The following is a 22,600-nucleotide window of genomic DNA, read 5'->3' on the forward strand; positions in this document are numbered from 1 at the left end:
TGGCAGCCGTGAGCATCGCGGGTACAGGACAGCTGACTGCACACTGCCAGGGCAGACAGCCACGGAGGCACACACAGAGCTGCAGTTGTAATATACTTTCTACTGAGCCAAACAGGAGCTGCCGGTCCGTGAGCTCCAATTGTCTCACGTCCAGCTTACTAGAAAGTATATTACAACTGCAGCTCTGTGTGTGCCTCCGTGGCTGCCTGCCCAGCCGATGCGCAGGCAGCTGGCCTGTACCTGCGATCCTCACTGCTGCCACGCAGGCCCCATCTCACTCAGGGCCTGGGACTGGAGTCCCCACCGTCCCCCCTTGATGGTAGACCTGAGTGGAAATGTTCCCTATTTTATTGTAGAAGTTAATAGATAATTAGAATCTGGTTGCTATGGGCAACATCTCCACTTTTAAAAAAGTGCACTTTAGTAAATATATCCCATAGAATGTTGTAAAACAAACACATTTTTCACATCTTTTAGTAAATCAGAAGCCTTCACAATTCCTGTTGATTTCTCTTATGTCCTAGAGCAGGCATGTCCAAACTGCGGACCTCCAGCTGTTGTGAAACTACATATCTCAGCATGCCTTGACACAGTTTTGCTGTCAGAGAATGCTAAAGCTGTGTCAGGGCATGCTGGCATGTTTAGTTTCTCAACAGCTAGAGGGCTCCATTTTTCGAAATGCCTGTCCTAGAGGATGCTGGGGTCCATTTTAGTACCATGGGGTATAGACCATGGGGTATAGACGGTTCCACAGGAGCCTTTGGCACTTTAAGACTTTTCAACAGTGTGAACTGGCTCCTTCCTCTGTGCCCCTCCTCCAGACCTCAGTTTAGAAAATGTGCCCAGGAGACTGGATGCACACCAGTGGAGCTCTACAGAGTTCTGCTGGAAAATACTTTGTTAGGTTTTTTATTTTACAGGGAGAAATGCTGGCAACAGCTTCCCTGCTTCGTGGGACTTAGTAGGAACCAACTTCTTAATTAGTTAATGGTTCTTCTGCTGATAGGACACCATTAGCTCCTGAAGGGTACTGAACACAGCCAAAGCATGGCCAGCGTTCACTCCCTTAGCACTGCCGCCACCCCCTAACAGAGCCAGAAGTCAGAAGGCTGGTGAGTATTTTACTGGAGTCCTGCAGAGAGGGGTTCTCCAGTCATTGATGGTGTAACACAGGTATAAGCGCAGCCGCGGGATGCTGCGCAGCATGTCTCTCAGCACAAAGCTGCAGAGTGTGGGTGGCGCGCGCTCTGAGCGGCATGTTAAAAAATCCTTACTCTCACTGGCCATAATGTACATACATGGTAGCCGCTGATGTACATACCCCGGTCAGTATACATATTTCACTTTGCTGAGGCTGAATTGTGCCATTACAGGGTGGTGGGGCTTCTCGTCAGACTTGCCAGAACACTCACTGGGCGCTATTTTCTCCTGCAGAATCGCCAGTGATGCTCGTGAACGCTGTTTCTCATCGTGACAACGCTGATACAAGTAACAGTGTGTTATAGAAGGGGAGTGGAGTGTTTATTACAGTAGGTCTGCGGGCCTAATATCGAAAAAAGCGCTGTAGTTGTGTAATTCTTATACAATTTACATATAGGGCACAGTGTGTGGACTGGCAAATCCCTCTGTGTTTCTCTGACAGACATTAGTGTGAGTCTGTCCAGGGCCGGTGCTAGGGTGTTCGGCGCCCTCTTGCAAAATATAAATTTGCGCCCTCCCATACTTTACATGCAGGGCCGGGGGGTTACCATGGCCTCTTGCGCTCCCGAGCTGCAGGAGATCCGTGCAAGCGTATGGATGTGAACTCTCTGCCCACACACACTCTGTGCAGCACTAGTTACGGCCCTGCACACAGACAGTGCCGTAACTAGACATGTTAGCGCAGTGTGCAAGAGAGGGCATCGGCGCCCCCCCCCCCTTCCCACACACCTGATTGTAAAACAGGGGCAGTGCGCGGCGCAGGTGTGCACAAAAAATATTGGGGCGTGGCTTCATGGGGAAAAGGTGTGGCCACAAAATAATACCAATTCATATTACATATTATAGTAGTCTCCATTATTCAAACTACGCCGCACAGTAGCGCCACTACACCAGGTAGAGCCCCTTTTAAACATTACAGCGGACAGATTCCTCTTTTTACACATTACGGCAGACAGCGTCTCCTCTTTACACATTACGGCGGACAGTGCCCCCCTTTTTACACATTACGGCAAGCAGTGTCCCCCTTTTTACACATTACGGGAGACAGTCTCCTTTTTACACATTTCGGCGGACAGTGTCCCCCTTTTTACACATTACGGCAGACAGCGTCCCCCTTTTTACACATTACGGCAGACAGCGTCCCCCTTTTTACACATTACGGCAGACAGCGTCCCCATTTTTACACATTACGGCAGACAGCGTCCCCCTTTTTACACATTACGGCAGACGGCAGACAGCGTCCCCCTTTTTACACATTACGGCAGACAGCGTCCCCCTTTTTACACATTACGGCAGACAGCGTCCCCTTTTTACACATTACGGCAGACAGCGTCCCCTTTTTACACATTACGGCAGACAGCGTCCCCCTTTTTACACATTATGGCAGCCATAGTCTGGCAGTTTTCAGGCTGTCTAAGAAAATCATTTTGCCTGACCAAGGGTCGGCTTCATTAAAGGGACCTGCTGACCGTAAGTTAGAGACTACCTTAAAGTCCATTTATATGGCTACCGGAATGTTACTCAGGCCCACAATTGCTTGTGCGTGTGGGTGGGTAACGCTGTTGAAAAATGGTCAGACAACTTGCTAGTTAATATAGACACAGTTGATAAAGATGAAATGGTCCTAATTCTCGGGCATATCAAAGATTCTGCAGGTTATTTGGTTGAGGCTATGAAGGATGTTGGTTTGCTGGGTTCAAGATCCTCCACTATGGCTATTTCAGCCCGCAGGGCACTATGGATACGCAAATGGAATGCTGATGCGGAATCAGAGGAATATTGAGGCGCTCCCCTACAATGGTGAGGCCCTACTGGCGTAGCTTTAAGGCCTACTATTGCTTGTGCGTGGATTTCTAAGGCCATATTTGGCCATTATTGAAAGGGGTTCTGCACATCCAGCCTCCCATTGTGCCTCCTACGGCACCTTGGGAACTTAATGTGGTGCTGCATTTCCTGCAACCTGATTGGTTTGAACCTTTACAATGAGGTTCATGTCAAGTTCCTTACTTGGAAGGCGGTCACACTATTGGCATTAGCATCTGCTAGGCGTGTGTTGTAATTGGGGACATTGTCCTGCAAGAGCCCCTACTTGATTTTCCATGATAGAGCTGAGCTCATGACGCGTCGGCAATTTCTTCCGAAGGTTGTGTTGGCTTTTCATATCAACCAACCTATTGTGGTGCCAGTGGCTACGGACTCGTCAATGGGAGTGGTTTCAGGTGGATGCATGACATTACATGCAGCTGCTCCAATTAAGCAAATGGCAGCAAGCCTATTGCACTGTCGAGGGTTAACCTTATGTGATGCATCCGCAATTACATTGTGAGACGGCACTACACAGGCTGGGCAGCATTGCCCTGTGCTATGCTGCCCCCAGCATGTGAGGAGATGGAGATCTGCGCCCATCTCTGAATAAGGTCCTACATCCTCATCCTGAAGATTGTTTTTATGGAGTGGACAGTATGTTGAAAGAGCACACAGTGATATACTTTGTTTTTGTTTTTTTCCCCCTAGGTAGGAGTTCTTTTCCAAATCCTTCTGACCTGCAGGAAACCCAACACTGATCAGCCATGAGAAAAAAATGCAGCACAGGCCTCCAGCATCTTGGACGTGGCAGAAGTTGAACTGTGCAGGTGAGTGTCTGTGCCTTGGTTTTTGCCATTATATCTAAGAATGATCACACAAAGAAGGCAACCAAGAAGCTGTCTGGCACGTAAAGCGGAGAGACTTTTTCCTGTTTTTTTTCCTGTTTTTTTTTATGGAGTGGACAGTACGTTGAAGGAGCACACAGTGATATACTTTGTTTTTTTTCCCCCTAGGTAGGAGCTCTTTTCCAAATCCTTCTGACCTGCAGTTAACCCAACACTGATCAGCCATGAGAAAAAACTGCAGCACAGGCCTCCAGCATCTTGGACGTGGCAGAAGTTGAACTGTGCAGGTGAGTGTCTGTGCCTTGGTTTTTGCCATTATCTCTAAGAATGATCACACAAAGAAGGCAACCAAGAAGCTGTCTGGCACGTAAAGCAGAGAGACTTCCTCCTGTTTTTTTTTTTAAATTTTTTATTGTTTTGTTTTTTATGGAGTGGACAGTATGTTTAAGGAGCACACAGTGATATACTTTGTTTTTTTCCCCCCTAGGTAGGAGTTCTTTTCCAAATCCATCTGACCTGCAGGAAACCCAACACTGATCAGCGAGGAGAAAAAACAGCAGCACAGGCCGCCAGCATCTTGGAAGTGGCAGAAGTTGAACTAAGCAGGTCTGTGACTGTTCCCTGGTTTTTGCCACTGCAATTAAACAATGACCTCTAATACTGAATACCCAAAAAAGGCCACCAAGAAACTTTCTGGTGCTGAAAACAGAAAAAGAAGACTACAACGTGACTTAGAAAATCAAAAATCAGCCAAAACTTTTGCTAGATTTTTTACATCTCAAAAGGATTCTCCTTCAACATCTGCTTCTGTGACTGATCATGCAATTCCTATTGCAGTTAATCCTGATCTGTGTGTCTCAGAACCTGATGTTGAATGTACCAGTTTAGGAGGTGATACTCCTATTGCAGTTAATCCTGATCTGTGTGTCTCAGAACCTGATGTTGAATGTACCAGTTTAGGAGGTGATACTCCAGTTGCTGTTGGTCCTGATCTGTGTGTCTTAGAACCTGATGTTGAATGTACCAGTTTAGGAGGTGATACTCCAGTTGCTGTTGGTCCTGATCTGTGTGTCTTAGAACCTGATGTTGAATTTACCAGTTTAGGAGGTGATACTCCAGTTGCTGTTGGTCCTGATCTGTGTGTCTTAGAACCTGATGTTGAATTTACCAGTTTAGGAGGTGATACTCCAGTTGCTGTTGGTCCTGATCTGTGTGTCTTAGAACCTGATGTTGAATTTACCAGTTTAGGAGGTGATACTCCAGTTGCTGTTGGTCCTGATCTGTGTGTCTTAGAACCTGATGTTGAATTTACCAGTTTAGGAGGTGATACTCCAGTTGCTGTTGGTCCTGATCTGTGTGTCTTAGAACCTGATGTTGAATGTACCAGTTTAGGAGGTGATACTCCAGTTGATGCTCATCTGTGTATCTCAGAACCTGTGGCTGAAAGAGCCACTTTTGGAGAAGGTGCACTAGTATCAGAGGACAGTTGTCCATCATTATACACATCTTGTGAAGATTTTAGTATAGAATCTTGTGTACTAAAATACAATGATCCAGCTTTATGGCCCAGTCCTCTAACAGCAGCCACCCGCGATCATATAATTGCTACAGGTCTAAATGCCACAGTTAATGAGGATTTTGTTTACCCTCGCAACTTTGAAAAACGTTGTTTTAAAAATGCAATGTATTATAGGAAGACTAGTAATGGGGAAAGTTACTTGCGAGACTGGCTTATGTATTCAGAGAGCTCAGACAAAGTGTTCTGTATTTGTTGCAAACTGTTTTATTTAGATCATGCAAAATCATCATTGGCAACAACTGGCAATAATAACTGGAGACATATGTCTGATTATTTAAAATCACATGACAATTCCAGTGAGCATTTTAAGAGCTACAACAAATGGTTTGAGGCTAGAAATAGGTTTAAACACAAAAAAACAATAGACCAAGAATTTCAGTCTGCTGTAATTAAAGAATGTGACCATTGGCGACAGGTGTTAGATCGTTTGTGCAACATCACTTTGTATTTAGCAAAGCATAACTTGGCTTTTAGATGTTCCTCAGATCGTCTCTTTACCCCACACAATGGGAATTTCTTGGGTCTTGTTGAATTGCTCCGTAAATATGATGTAACTATGCATGAACATGTACGGCGTATAATTTCTAATGAGAGTAACGTAACTTACTGCAGCAAATCCATTCAAAATGAAATCCTTTCTTTATTGGGTTCTGCAGTTCAAGATAATATACGGACACGTGCCAGAGAGGCAAAGTACTTCAGTTTAATTCTTGACTGTACTCCTGATGTAAGTCACTTAGAGCAACTTTCCTTCACTTTACGGTTTGTTGACATATCTAACACAACTGTAAATGTGAAAGAACATTTTCTTTGTTTCAAATCAGTTGAAGAATCGACAGGCCAGTCTTTGTTTGATGTTACACAAAAGTTACTAGACGATTTCAAATTGGACCTTAATAACTGTAGAGGACAGGGCTACGATAATGGCTCAAATATGAAGGGGAGAAACAAAGGAGTACAGTCACGTATTCGGAAAATTAATCCACGGGCATTTTTTATGCCTTGTGGCTGCCACTCTTTAAATTTAGTAATTAGTGACTGTGCAGCTTCTTGTTCACAGGCAATTTCATTTTTTGGATTAGTGCAAAGACTGTATACTCTATTTGCAGGTTCTGTTGGAAGGTGGAAAATATTAGTTGATCATGTGCCATCCCTTACAGTTAAGCCGCTTTGCAACACCCGTTGGGAGAGTCATTTAGATTGCGTAAAACCTTTAAAATATCAAATAGTTGAAATTCATGATGCATTAGTGACTGTCAGTGAAATTGGCTCATCTGATCCTGCTATTAAACATGAAGCTCAGACTCTATCTATTCAGATATGTGATTTCTCTTTCTTGGTGCTGCTTGTGACTTGGTATGACCTTTTACACCACATAAATATTGTCAGCAAGTCTATGCAGTCAAGTGCAATGGATCTGAGTTCAGTAGTCCAGCTTTTAAAAGCGTGCACTGAATATGTGTCAGAATTTCGTTCTAATGGTTTTGAAAAATCTCTGGTAGACGCTAAAGAACTAGCTAGTGCTCTTGAAATTGAACCTATTTTTGTCACGAAAAGGGTGCGGCGCAAAAAAAAGACTGTTTGAATATGAGAGCCAGGAGTTGCCTGAAACTGATCCAACTATTAACTTCAAATCGCATGTGTTCAATGTAATATTAGATAATGCAGTGTCCTCTCTTACTGAGCGATTTGAACAAATCAACGAATATCAGGAATTATGGGGATTTTTATTTAATATAAAAAAACTAGATGATTCAGAAGAAGCTAAAAAATATTGCAAAAATTTGGAAATTAAGCTTCAAGATGGAGATAATTCGGATATAGATGGCAGAGAATTATTTGAAGAATTACTTTCAGCAAAAAGCCTTCTTCCAGATGATGTTCATAACCCATTGAATATATTAAGTTTTTTAAAACTAAATGGGTTGCACAATGTTCTCCCAAATCTGTGGATTTCTTTACGGTTACTGTTAACAATCCCAGTAACTGTAGCAAGTGGTGAGCGAAGCTTCAGCAAATTAAAATTAATTAAAACATATCTGCGGTCAACAATGACTAATGAGCGACTAAATTATTTAGCACTTCTCTCAATTGAAAATGACATTGCTCAAGAGATCGATATGGCAGAAATAATTAAAAAGTTTGCCGACTTAAAAACTAGGAAAAAAAATATTTGATGTTTAAATATGCTTTTTACATATTTTGTTTAACAACATTCATCATTAACGTATTAATGGGGTAGTGCCAAGCGCTCACCTAGATGCATTGTAACGTCTGTGGAATCTTTATTTAGTCTCTCTGGGTTTGTGGAATATACTGTAGATATTGTCCATTGTGTAAGTATATCTCTCTGGTTCTTTAAAATATGCTTTATTAAGCAACAGGCTTCTCTGATCAGGCACAATGCTATTGTCATAAAGGTTAATGTTAAGGTGTGTGTACACACGGTGAGATAAATCTGTAAGATTTCGACTATAGAGTCAAAATCTTAAGGAAAGTTAGTGCATATCTCAAGGTGTTAGGCAGCTTGCGATACCATTTCAATACCAATGCGCACTCCAGCAGGGTCCGTATCGCACGGCTAGATAGACTGTGCAGGCACAGTCTTGACTATCTAGTACAAGGTATAGTCAAAAATTTGTCACTTAGTCAATATCATACATAGAAAAAATTGAAAGTACAGATAGTAAATTTGTGCTATATGGGCTCTGTGGGAGTTCAAGGGAAATCGTATAGTCAAAATGGTGCATAACGAGGATCTCAACGTGTGTACACACCTTTACTGTTAGAAATCTGGGCAGTTTCACTCTCACTGATAACTCCTAGTGAGTGGTCAGATGATGGTCAAGGCAATGTCAATCTCCAGTGTTTGCCCTATTGTGAAAATCAGATGATTCTTAAAGGAACCTCTTTATGTCATAGGCTCCTAACTCCTGGAGCCTATGTTCCACTGTGTTGATTGCTAAACCCTTTACACTTCTAATCTTTAATGGTTAGTTTGATCATAGTCTCAGAACAGTAGGTGTAAGTAAGCGGCATCCTGCACTTGCACTCTCTAATAAACCATTTCTCTGTGTCCTGGACTTGCATGCATGCCGCCCTTGCCTCCAGGATGTTAGTGCTGGCCTGGAATGGATGGTCTAGATGGTTTAGACTTCCTCTGCAGCAGATGTCCTCTGTGTATTGCCAGAACTCCGGTGGCTTCCAGATAGCTGTGGGTTGGCAGTAGCAGCATCCTCAGAGCTTGCGTCCTCCTGTTTCTGGGTACTACGGTCACGTGATGCTGCTCGCAGGACTGGACAGGAAATCTAGTCTTCACTGGCAGGGGAGGCAGTGTGCTCTAGCAGCAATCAACTCAGGTGGTGAAATCAGCTGGGATGCGGTCAGCATCCCGGCTAGCAGGATACCAACGGTCAGGTGACCAACACCAGAATTCCGTAAAGGTATCAGATCAGGAGACTGGTGCAGTAGGACCGACGGACAACATCCGGTAGGTGAGTATTGGGGTCAGGGTTGGGTTAGGCACTAAGGGGGGAGGTTAGGGCCCTGGGGGGATGGTTATGGTTAGGCACTGGGGGGGGGATTAGGGTGTGGAGGGGTGGCGGGTTAGAATAATTAACCACATAGGACAGTGATGGCTAACCTTGACCCTCCAGCTGTTGAACTACATATCCCAGCTTGCCCTTCTACCGTTTTGTTGCTTGGCCATGCTAAAACTTATGCAGGGCATGCTGCGATGTGTAGTTTAACAGCTGGAGTGTCAAGGTTAGCCATCACTGACATAGGTATTGGGATCCTCCCTCACGATTCTGGTGTTGGTCACCTGACCGATGGCATCCTGCTAGCCTGGACGCTGATTTCACCACCTGAGTTGATTGCTGCTAGAGCACACTGCCTCCCCTGCCAGTAAAGACTGGATTTCCTGTCTAGTCCTGCGAGCAGCATCACGTGACCATAGTTTAACCAGAAACAGGAGGGCGCAAGCTTTAGGAGGATGCTGCTACTGCCATCCCACAGCTATCTGGAAGCCACCAGAGCTCTGGCAATACACTGAGGACATCTGCTGCAGAGGACGCCTAACAATCTAGCCCATCCATTCCAGGCCAGCGCTAACATCCTGGAGGCAAGGGCGGCATGCATGCAAGTCCATGACACAGACATTGTTTATTAAGAGTGCAAGTGCAGGATGCTCCTTACTTATACCTACTGTTCTGAGATTCGATGATCAAACTAACCATTAAAGATTACAAGTGTAAAGGCTTTGACAATCAACTCCGTTATACATGGACTCTTGGATTAGGAACCAATGATAGAAAGAGGTCCCTAAAGGATCATCTGACCAGTGACCACTCACTAGGAGTAATCACTGAGAGTGACACTGCACAGATTTTCTAACACTAACCTATATGACATTAACTTGGTACCTGATCAGGGAAACCTGTTGCTTAATGAAGCAAATTTAGTTTAAAGAACCAGAGATACTTATATTCTTACACAATACACTGTATATTTGACAAACCCATTGAGTGATTAAAGAAAATTCTACAGACATTACACTGCATCTAGGTCAGCGCTTGGCACTACCCCATTAATACCTGATTCTATTCTTTTAAGAATAATGTGGATTGCTTATGTGCACAGCAGCTCTCAAAAGATCAGTTGGCTAAACAAGATTAGTGCCATTGGCAATATATTGTTTGTGGCATAGAAGATAATTGCATGAAGAACTATTTTTAGGACTATGGTTAATTCCGTGCTGTATTACCTTTATTATTTTTCTTTCATTACTGGTTGACGACATTTGCTAGCTTTATGGTAGCTAAAATTAGTATTTGCTCATGTCACAATCATTGTGTGATGCATTTATCATTTGAGTATTTTTATTGGAAAGTTGGCAGCAGATTTCTTATTGCGTGTTTGAGAAGGAGGCCCAGTAAGGAAACCAAAATCTATGGAGATTTTCATCCGTATCATTATGCCACTTCTGTTGCGCAATCAAAGTGTCAATTACTTTAAAGAACGGGCTTTGGAAAACCAGCTCTGTGTTCATATTGCAATCCATCATCATTGTCCAGTCTTTTTTTCTTTGTCTCTTCATAGGAAATTCTTTGGTAGATCCATTAAGTGAGCAATGATTCTTGCTTTTTTTTCATTAATGTATCAGCCCCTTCTTCACGCATTTGCTGTAGTTGGTTCCAAAGTCCAGGATTGCAGCTTGGCCAAATCATAATCCCTTCTATTGCAGTGCTTGGTTGACGGAGTCAAAATTTTACATCCGTATCATTATGCCACTTCTGTTGCGCAATCAAGTGTCAATTACTTTAAAGAACGGGCTTTGGAAAACCAGCTCTGTGTTCATATTGCAATCATCATCATTGTCCAGTCTTTTTTTCTTTGTCTCTTCATAGGAAATTCTTTGGTAGATCCATTAAGTGAGCAATGATTCTTGCTTTTTTTTCATTAATGTATCAGCCCCTTCTTCACGCATTTGCTGTAGTTGGTTCCAAAGTCCAGGATTGCAGCTTGGCCAAATCATAATCCCTTCTATTGCAGTGCTTGGTTGACGGAGTCAAAATTTTACATCCGTATCATTATGCCACTTCTGTTGCGCAATCAAAGTGTCAATTACTTTAAAGAACGGGCTTTGGAAAACCAGCTCAGTGTTCATATTGCAATCATCATCATTGTCCAGTCTTTTTTTTCTTTGTCTCTTCATAGGAAATTCTTTGGTAGATCCATTAAGTGAGCAATGATTCTTGCTTTTTTTTCATTAATGTATCAGCCCCTTCTTCACGCATTTGCTGTAGTTGGTTCCGAAGTCCAGGATTGCAGCTTGGCCAAATTATAATTGGTTGACTGAGTCAAAATTTTACCCCAAATAATAAGAAGGCAAACTAATTTAAAATAAATAAGCTGTATCAGGCTCTCGACTATCTATTTGCAGACGTGCTATCACTTGGTGCAGTGCCTCAAGTACATCTGGCAATTGGGTGCTTAATGTCTTGACAGCAGAAGCTCTTGATGACCATATGGTGGTACTATAACATTTGGTAGTGACTTTAAGAATATTGGTCATTGTGTCCCATTTGACTGATAAAAACAAACAAAAAAAAAAATTCAGTACAGTTGTAAAGATTAACAACACCATTACCCACAAAGGAACTGGCTGCATGCACAGTGCACTCCTAGTAGATTGAACAAAGGTGCAGCATATGGAACAAATCTAGCCACATTGTTCACTTGATTTAGTCATGCTTGTACACCATTATAATTTCCTGTCAGATTTACTCCATTGTAAGAACCCCTGCACACTAATATTACTTGGATCTAAACCATCCTTGTGAAGCTTCTATTCTATTTTAGCAGCAGACCACTGCCTGTGGTCTATAAATAAATAAAGTCTATGAAGCTCTCTTCCACACTGCATTTTGATCTGAAATCCTAATATACCAGTTTTTTTTTTTTGTTTTTTTTTTTGAGGGGAAGGGTGGGTGGTGGGTGGTTATTTATTATATTGAACAACAATTGGATATTGTATGTATATCTCACATAAGTGATGTAGAACTGTTTTTCAAATACTGGTTGACACACTTGCTACATGTTGTATCCTGCAGCATGTCTATGGTTCATTTACTGTATGTACAACAAATGGATATTTTGTATGTATATCTCACATAAGTGATGTAGAACTGTTTTTCAAATACTGGTTGACACACTTGCTAAATGTTGTATCCTGCAGCATGTCTATGGTTCATTTACTGTATGTACAACAAATGGATATTATATGTAGATCTCATATGATGTATACTCTTATATTTTTTATTTTTTTTTATTTCTGTGTCCTCCAATAAAACTGATATAAAGTGTTATGTACATGATGTGTAGTATCAATCTCTCTGATTTTCTCTACCTGGTGCAATATGTATAATGTGCTCTGCTGCACTGTGGAGTAATGTGTGCAAAGGGCTCTAACATGGCATAATGTGTGTAAGGGGTACTACTCTGTGGTAATGGGACTGTTGGACACCACTGTGCGGTGTAATGTGAATTGGTGCAATTCCGTGGCCACGCCCCTTCATCATTAAGTTACGCCCCTATTTGGCATGCCCTGTCCCTGTTTTGAATGGGGGGCGGGGGGGGGGGGGGGCGCCAGAGGAAAAGTTCGCACTGGGAGCCACAAGGTCTAGAACCGGCCCTGCTCTTACGGAAACTGAGGAAAATCATTGCAGAATGGCTCAACCCAATTGGACTCTCCTGGGGATTTCTGACATCGGACAATGCCACCAATATTGTGCGTGCATTACATGTGGGCAAATTCCAGCACGTCCCATGTTTTGCACATACAATTAATTTGGTGGTGCAGAATTTTTTTAAAAACGACAGGGGCGTGCAAGAGATGCTGTCCACTTTCCGCATTCCGCCGCCGCGTGCCGAAGACTGGAGCACCAGCAAACACTCCTGAACCTGCCCCATCAGCTGAAGCAAGAGGTGGTAACGAGGTGGAATTCAACCCTCTATATGCTTCAGAGGATGGAGGAGCAGCAAAAGGCCATTCAAGCCTATACATCTGCCTACGATATAGGCAAAGGAGGGGGAATGCACCTGACTCAAGCGCAGTGGAGAATGATTTCAATGTTGTGCAAGGTTCTGCAACCCTTTGAACTTGCCACACGTGAAGTCAGTTCAGACACTGCCAGCCTAAGTCAGGTCATTCCCCTCATCAGGCTTTTGCAGAAGCAGCTGGAGAGATTGAAGGAGGAGCTAAAATGGAGCAATTCCGCTAGGCATGTGGGACTTGTGGATGGAGCCCTTCATTCGCTTAACCAGGATTCACGGGTGGTCAATCTGTTGAAATCAGAGCACTACATTTGGCCACCGTGCTCGATCGTAGGTGTAAATCCTACGTTGTATCTCTCTTTCCGGCAGACACAAGTCTGCAGATGTTCAAAGACCTGCTGGTGAGACACTTGTCAAGTCAAGCGGAACTTGACCCGCCAACAGCTCCTCCTTCATTTTCTCCTGCCACTGGAACTACCAGGAAAAGGATCAGATTTCCAAAACCACCCGCTGCCGGTGATGCAGGGCAGTCAGGAGCGAAAACTGACATTTGGTCCGGACTGAAGGACCTGCCAACGATTACTGACATGTCGTCTACTGTCACTGCATATGATTCTGTCACCATTGAAAGAATGCTGGAGGATTATATGAGTGACAGCATCCACGTAGGCACGTCAGACAGTCCGTACGTATACTGGCAAGAAAAAGAGGCAATTTGGAGGCCCTTGCACAAACTGGCTTTATTTTACCCGAGTTGCACCCCCTCCAGTGTGTACTCCGAAAGAGTGTTTAGTGCAGCCGGTCACCTTGTCAGCGATCGGCGTACGAGGTTACTTCCAGAAAATGTGGAGAAGATGATGTTCATCAAAATGAATTATAATCAATTCCTCCGTGGAGACATTTACCAGCAATTGCCTCCAGAAAGTACACAGGGACCTGTGATGGTGGATTCCAGTGGGGATGAATTAATACTCTGTGAGGAGGGGGATGTACACAGTGAAAGGGGTGAGGAATCGGAGGATGATAATGAGGTCGACATCTTGCCTCTGCAGAGCCAGTTTGAGCAAGGAGAGATTGATTGCTTCTTTTTTTGGTGGGGGCCCAAACCAACCAGTCATTTCAGCCACAGTCATGTAGCAGACCCAGTGGCTGAAATGATGGGTTTGTTAAAGTGTGCATGTCCTGTTTATACAACATAAGGGTGGGTGGGAGGGCCCAGGGTGGGTGGGAGGGCCCAAGGACAATTCCATCTTGCACCTTTTTATTTATCTTTGCATCATGTGCTGTTTGGGGCCAATCTTTTTAAGTGCCATCCTGTCTGACACTGCAGCGCCACTCCTAGATGGGCCAGGTGTTTGTGCCGGCCACTTGGGTCGCTTAGCTTAGCCATCCAGCAACCGCCATCCAGCGACCTTGGTACACCTCTTTTTTTCTTTGCATCATGTGCTGTTTGGGGACTATTTTTTTAATCTGCCATCCTGTCTGACACTGCAGTGCCACTCCTAGATGGGCCAGGTGTTTGTGCCGGCCACTTGGGTGGCTTAGCTTAGTCATCCAGCGACCTCGGTGCAAATTTTAGGACTAAAAATAATATTGTGAGGTGTTCAGAATAGATTGGAAATGAGTGGAAATTATGGTTATTGAGGTTAATAATACTATAGGATCAAAATTACCCCCAAATTCTATGATTAAAGCTGTTTTTGAGGTTTAAAAAAAAAAAAAACACCCGAATCCAAAACACACCCCAATCCGACAAAAATTTTTAAGGGAGGTTTTGCCAAAACGCGTCCGTGTTCAAAACACGGGCGCAAACCGAATCCAAAACACAAAAAATTTCCGGTGCACATCTCTAATATATACTACGTGGCAAATAAATACTTTTTCAGGCACTGGCTCTCTCAGTGAGACCACATGTTAACAATTCAATTCTGAGACAACTGCCGCTCTCTTAGGCGACCACCTAATCTCCTTTCAAAAACCAAATGGAAAAGACGCACATACAAATAAAGCGCTGCTGTCTCAGAACAGAAAAAAACAAATATAACAATTTATGTAATACATACAGTAGTTAAAAATTTTATTAAACACTTACACACGGCCGGTGTTACACATTAAAAATCACATTGATAAATTTCCAGAAAGCATATACTATGCAACAACCCAATGTTGCCAATATCAGGTCTCTGTTACTCTTGTTTAATATTACTGATACAGCTGTAATTTGTGCTCCTCACCATCCGTAACAATTGTAGCAATATTCCATGGCTTTTATATGTCCATAACACACAATGGTAACTGGAGTCAATGATTATAGTGTCCACAAAACACAGCCAGAATCTTTGACCGAAACATTACCTCCAAGTACTGATCAACTGGTCATCAATATATATTCAATTATTGTTACTAGTGACCAACTCTCATATGTCCCAACTGTAGTCAAAATCTCTGACAATTAATTGATCCGATCCTGTTAGGACATAAAGCCAGGTATTTATACTATTATTACTGTATGTCAATGGCGCTGTGGTGTTCCATCAGCGCAAACAGGCTTAGTTGCAGACAGAAAGTCCCAGGTAAGCGCTCCAAAAATATTATGGGTTGTTAGCGGCAGACTCCTATATTCCTCTTACCCACTCCAGCCGAGCAGTTTTAATGAAGAGTCTCCTTTCCCACTAGGCAGCAGCTCCATCCAGCAGACCTGACAAGTCCAGCAACACCAGACGCTTGATACTCTTTACGCGTTTCTCTGTCTAAAGTCATCAGCGGCTTCATCAGAAGAGTAATCATCTCCGCCCAGACCAGAATTTAAATACACGGAGAGTCTCCGTTTCCTCCCGCCACTCAATTGCGCATTCGCAGTATGGTGCGTTCCACCTGCATCTCATTTACCGGATATATACTACCTGCACAGGTTCATCACTGCTCTGTGCATAATTGTGGTGCGTTCCACCTCCGTCTCATTTTGGGTATATATTCTGTGCACAGGTTAATCACTGTTCTGTGCATAATTACAATTCTCTTAAAAATACAACACTTACATATATATTTACTACTTCATGGTAAATCTCACCAAAAAAAAAAGTAAATAAAGCAAGGTGTCGTACATTTACACATATATGCATAATTCGAATCAAGGAGTAAAGAGTAAAAAGATCCTTTTATTCTTCAAGAATAAATAAAAGGAAAACAGATTGGTCTGATTTATATATTATTTAATTCCACCATGTCATTTAACCCCTGCGGGTGAATCGTATATAGGCGGAATATCCAATATGCTTCCCTTTTTCACAATAGATTAAAACGATCTCCTCCCCTATTCGTGGACCAGATTATCATCTTGTCCCTGAAAGTATTCCCAGAGTCTCCATGCATGTGCCTCAAATCCTTCATCAACCGAACAATTCCTTTTCATCCGAATAAATTGTCCCTTGGGAAAATTGTCTCTCCACTTCTGGAGAGGACTACTGCCATAATTCAAAAATTTGTTCTGGTCTACTTCCTTAATATATGTTTGTGTATTCATCACCGCTGGGCAATGCTTTTGCACTTCTGCAGGGGGGGGCGGCAGTGACATGCGGGGCAGGATAGCCCTGCGCTGGGCGTCCCCCTGCATGTCTATGATCACGATCGTAGCTGTGCTAAATTTAGCACAGCTATGATCGACTTGAAATGACCCCCAATATTCCATACAATACTCCGAAGATTTTACTGATCAGGGTTAACAAGCCGTTTCAAACACAGCACTGCCTTGCGCAACCTTCCCCCCAGGGGACTTTCTCTGCACAGACAACACCTGACGTGCAGCTCTCAGCTGTGATCATTCTTACCGCTGTCTGAGCTCCAGCAACTGTAATCTGCAGTGAGCACCAGCCAAGCCCCAGCAATTGTAATCAGGTGAATATCAACTGAGCAGGAGCTTCATGTGAACTGGGAGAGCTCTGCTATGTACCCATAGCTTGTGATGCACTACAGCATGGGTCTTCAACCTTTGGCCCTCCAGCTGCTGTGGAACTACATATCCCAGCATGGACTGCCTCACTTTTAGCATGCATTAATAGCAAAACTGTGGCAGGGCATGCTGGGATGTGCAGTTCCACAGCAGCTGGAGGGCCACAGGTTGCAGACCCATGCACTATGGCGACTCCAAATGTGATGGCAACAATATCAGGATTCCAGGACAGTCCAATTAAAGGTCCCTGAGATGTTACTCTGCCGTATTTGATATCAGTTTCTTCAGACGGAATTGAATTAAACTGTGCTGATCAGTATAAGCTTGGAAATAATGTTGACGATAAGTATCATGTTTGGAGCATTCGCTCCCACTGCTCTCTCCATGGCTACCAATAATATAGAACATACTGTATGTCCTACATTTAGTAGCTACAGTTATTGCTGTATATTTTTCTAGATTAATTGATGTATTGTGCTTTATCACTATGCTTAACACAAGTGCCTGACAAATTACTTTAAAATGGTTGAACATTGGGGGTCATTCCAAGTTGATCGCTCGTTAGCTATTTTGGGGGAGTGTATTTTCACTTTGCAAGTGTGCAAATGCTTGTTGCAGCCGAGCGGTACAAAAAAGTTTTGTGCAGTTTCTGAGTAGGTCTGAACTTACTCAGCCGCTGAGATCTCTTCAGCCTGTCCGGTCCCGGAACGGACACCCGCCCTGAAAACGCTTGGACACGCCTGCGTTTTCCCTACTACTCCCAGAAAACGGTCAGTTGACACCCATAAACGCCTTCTTCCTGTCAATCTTCTTGCAATCGGCTGTGCGAATGGAATCATCGCTAGAAGCAGTGCACAACAATGATGCTCTTTGTACCCGTATGATGCGCGTGTGCATTGCGGTGCATACGCATGCACAGTTTTGCCATTTTTTTTTACCTGATCGCTGCGCTGCGAAAATCGGCAGCGTGCGATCAACTCGGAATGACCCCCATTGAGCCTAGCTAGAATATAGGTTCCCTAAACCAAACCAAGTGAATGAATGGAACAAGAGACATCACCTGTTGTAGTTGACTACTGTGCTTTATTGTGGAGCAAAGCATGGAGAGAGACAAAGCAGAGAGAAATTAAGTACCAACCAATTAGCTATTGTCAGTTTTCAAACACAGCCTGTAAAACGAGATGTATGGGCTGCTTGGTACTTTCTCTCTCTCCACTTTCTCTCTCTCCAAGCATTGATACACCTGGAAAATGGCAAAGAATTTTATAAAGACCAACTACTTTTTACACAATCTAATCCTAAATAATAAATGGCTAAAGCTGCTCCTCAGCTCCATGGGGGGAATTCAAGTGTTTTGAACGCCGGCGACAACTAGCTGCCAACCGATGGAGTAATTCAAGTGCTGCTCCATGCAGGCGCGCACAACATTAGTTATAAAGTGGCAAAAGGTGGTGAAGAGGGTTGGCGCTGAGAGAAATGGAAAATCAGTACTTATCATAAATGTCGGAGTATGCGGTCGTGCAGGTATTTTTCTTATTCCCCTTTGGTTTTCTTATCCGAGTGTTCTTCCAATGAGTTTATCAATGTAAAAAATGAAAGATGGCTTTAGGTTAAACACAGGTGTATCTTATATCTCTAAAGATACTATTTAGAGATACGGTCTACTTTCTTCCAGACTATGTATATTTTGGTGGATATACCTGGCTTACATAATTAAATATATCAAACTCATCAAGGTTTCTTTTTGAAGATGATTAAGACAAATATCTCAGTCAGTAATGCTTCTGAAACGAATGCATACCTCCACTTACACAAAACAAAAAGTCGATAGCAGGCCTATCAAGGTATCTTTTATGCCGAGATCATATCCCTCATACTTCAATCACAATTCAAAATGTACAAGATGGAACAGCAAAAGTTGATCTCTATTGTGCGTACCTAACTTACACTTATAAAGTGCGCTATCCTCTTGTAAAGGTATCTTTTTGTGATAAAGGTTCGTACCAGTACTCACAGATGATGTCATGTGTTATAAGCACATCAAGGTATCTTTGTCTTCTTTCAATTAGATGCAGACTTTTATAAAAGTGTAACAATGTTTTAATAAAATTACAAACAAAACAAATAAAAGTAAAATATTGGCTGCAGGAGGCTGCCATCCGTAATGGGGATTGGTCAGACCAGCTTCTTCCAGCACAAAGGGACCGGTACCCTATCGGACTGAATAGTAAATATACACAAGTTGCCGTACCTTTCCCACAGAACGGGGGGGCGATGTCCAGCAGGCAATTGTCCCCAGCCAACGCGTTTCGAGTAGGTCACTCTTTGTCAAGGCTGATGGAGGACTATATTGGTAAGGAATTTATAGTAAATGTCCGGGATTTGAACTTGATGACGTCACTTCCGGTTCCGGGTGGTCCCGGAGAGACGTATGTGGAAACAGCTTCTATTTCTCCTATTATAGATGAATTCATTGGTGGTAAGAGTGGTGTATATCTTAGGAGGCGGTGGAGCATATTAGAAGACCATAAGAAAGTAAAAAAAGGTCTTATCGAACCGCCGCGGCAAGAGTGACGAACCGAGGCTTCTGGGTAATGTAGTTTTTAGAAACCGGAAGTCTTCGTTTCCATCGCGGTTAAGAGTACAGGCCAGGAACTGATGATGTAGGGATTCTGAGTATTGTAGTTTCTGTGACCCGGAAGTCTTATATAGTAATACAGCCTGAAATTCTCAAACAGGAAGGATTCTGGAGTTTGTAGTGAAATTCGGTGGTTTCCCCGACAACAGTCCCAAGTGGAACTTCAATAAAATATCAGAGTTGATCTATCCAGAAGTCTTCTATGTATTTATTCATTCTTAATTTCCACTAAGGCACTATTCAAGAGATGAAATTACATTAGTGATAATGTAATAATATATTGGAAAAAATCGTTTTTACATAAGCAGTGAAGTTTCATTTCAAAAAAAGGGAAAGTTGGTGAAAAATGACACAAAAGTGATTCATGTGTATGGATTCTATGACAGATTGTGAGGGAAAAGAGGGTGGAGAGACATTATATGTGAATATTTGGATATTTTAATATTTTATAGAAACCATTTGAGCTCAAAGTCTTGATTGAGTCCCCTAGGATTTAATGTTTTTAATTCAAAAATGGTTCGCATTTCTGTTCTGGCCAATCTACTTTCCACATTTTTGTCTTTCCATGTTGCTTTAATGTTTCAACACTATAAATTAGAGGGTTCTGCGCACTGAGTGTCTTTATTCTATAGCTAGCCGGGGTGTGCTGCTCGTTCTGATGGGTGTTCCAACCCACCTATATGTAAATGGAGAAGCTTAGTGGATATACCACAATAGAACTGCGCTCAACCCCTAAGGTGTGTGTGTTTAGCTAACGAATGCACATCTGATGTAATAAAGGATAATGTATGAACAGACCCAAATTTGAGTTTGCACTTGGATATAGAAATCACAAAAATAACAATATGATGCGAATTAATTGTTGTGAGCCACTGTATTTATTGTATACTGGCCAATCTAAAGGTGTGCGGTCAATGCCCAGGGTGGGCGATATTGTCTCTTATAAAGTTCATAAACCAACAGACGTCAATACCTATATACCTACGGACAGCCAACATCACAACATCTGGCTCAAAGGAGTACCAAAAAGCCAATTCCTACGTGTGAAACACAACTGCAGCAAGAAAGAAATCTGCAAGGACCAAATGGAACAGATGAAGCGCAATTTTATGGAGAAGGGATGTTGAACCAAGTAATCGAAGAAACAGAGAAAAAAGAAAGAGAAACTTTGCTGCAACCAATAGAGAGAGAGGGAAACCAAAAAGAGAAAGATAAGGACAAGTTCAAATGGGCATTCATTACTAAATATGATGCCCAATATAAGCAACTGGAAAGAATATTTCAAAAAAATTGGCACCTCCTCCAACGTGATCCAGTTCTAAACAAAACAATCCCCAACAAACCCTCATTTATATTCCGCAAGTCTAAAAATCTCAAGGATCATTTAGTAAAAAGCACTCTTCCATTACCATCAAGAAGTTTGATCAGAACCAAAGGATTCCACAGGTGTGGTATGTGTATAGGCTGCCGAAACATCAAAGATCCCAATTCTAAATATACAGAACTTAAGATCAATAACAAGTCCATGAGAATCACAGACTTCATCACCTGCAACACTCCGAATGTTGTATACTTAGTGGAATGCTATTGTGGACTAGCGTACATAGGAAGGACGACGAGACCATTAAAAATAAGAATCTCAGAGCATTTAAGAAACATTAAAAAAGGACTCCAAACACACCACCTCTCAAATCACTTCAAAAATAATCATAACTGCTCGATTAATCATGTAGAAAGATTTGTTGGCTTGAAACATATTAAAGCAACTAAGATATACACCACTCTTACCACCAATGAATTCATCTATAATAGGAGAAATAGAAGCTGTCTCCACATACGTCTCTCCGGGACCATCCGGAACCGGAAGTGACGTCATCGAGTTCAAATCCCGGACATTTACTATAAATTCCTTACCAATACAGTCCTCCATCAGCCTTGACAAAGAGTGACCTACTCGAAACGCGTTGGCCGAGGACAATTGCCTGCTGGACATCGCCCCACCCGGTCTGTGGGAAAGGTACGACCACTTGTGTATATTTACTATTCAGTCCGATAAGGTACCGGTCCCTTTGTGCTGGAAGAAGCTGGTCTGACCAATCCCCATTACGGATGGCAGCCTCCTGCAGCCAATATTTTACTTTTATTTGTTTTGTTTGTAATTTTATTAAAACATTGTTACACTTTTATAAAAGTCTCCATCTAATTGAAAGAAGACAAAGATACCTTGATGTGCTTATAACACATGACATCATCTGTGAGTACTGGTACGAACCTTTTTCACAAAAAGATACCTTTATAAGAGGATAGCGCACTATATAAGTGTAAGTTAGGTACGCACAATAGAGATCAACTTTTGCTGTTCCATCTTGTACATTTTGAATTGTGATTGAAGTATGAGGGATATGATCTCGGCATAAAAGATACCTTGATAGGCCTGCTATCGACTTTGTTTTGTGTAAGTGGAGGTATGCATTCGTTTCAGAAGCATTACTGACTGAGATATTTGTCTTAATCATCTTCAAAAAGAAACCTTGATGAGTTTAATGATATATTCAATTATGTAAGCCAGGTATATCCACCAAAATATACATAGTCTGGAAGAAAGTAAACCGTATCTCTAAATAGTATCTTTAGAGATATAAGATACACCTGTGTTTAACCTATAGCGATCTTTCATATTTTACATTGATAAACTCATTGGAAGAACACTCGGATAAGAAAACCAAAGGGGAATAAGAAAAATACCTGCACGACCGACATACTCCGACATTTGTGATAAGTACTGATTTTCCATTTCTCTCAGCGCCAACCCTCTTCACCACCTTTTGCCACTCTATCTCTAGTTTTTTTGGATCATCTGGGATAGATCCAGGGTGTAAGTGGGGGGCAGCAGAGATTTGAACAAGAGCGCCATCAAATTTCTCAATAAAACCTCTTTGCACATTTCACGTATTCCATCCCATCTTGAGAAGTTAGGGCTGCACCATGTTCAAACACTTAGAAGACAGGAAGAAAAAAAACGAAGA

General features: G+C 42.4%; 1 protein-coding gene across 1 annotated transcript in view; it reads right to left on the reverse strand.

Annotated features, from left to right (window-relative positions):
• The window catches only part of LOC134958769 (calcium-activated chloride channel regulator 1-like), a 171,792-nt gene that overhangs the window by 141,589 nt on the left and 7,603 nt on the right, over positions 1-22,600 (reverse strand). The gene's annotated exons all lie outside the window — the stretch shown is intronic.

The sequence above is a fragment of the Pseudophryne corroboree genome, chromosome 9, assembly GCF_028390025.1.
Source record: "Pseudophryne corroboree isolate aPseCor3 chromosome 9, aPseCor3.hap2, whole genome shotgun sequence".
NCBI classification, from domain to species: Eukaryota; Metazoa; Chordata; class Amphibia; order Anura; family Myobatrachidae; genus Pseudophryne; species Pseudophryne corroboree.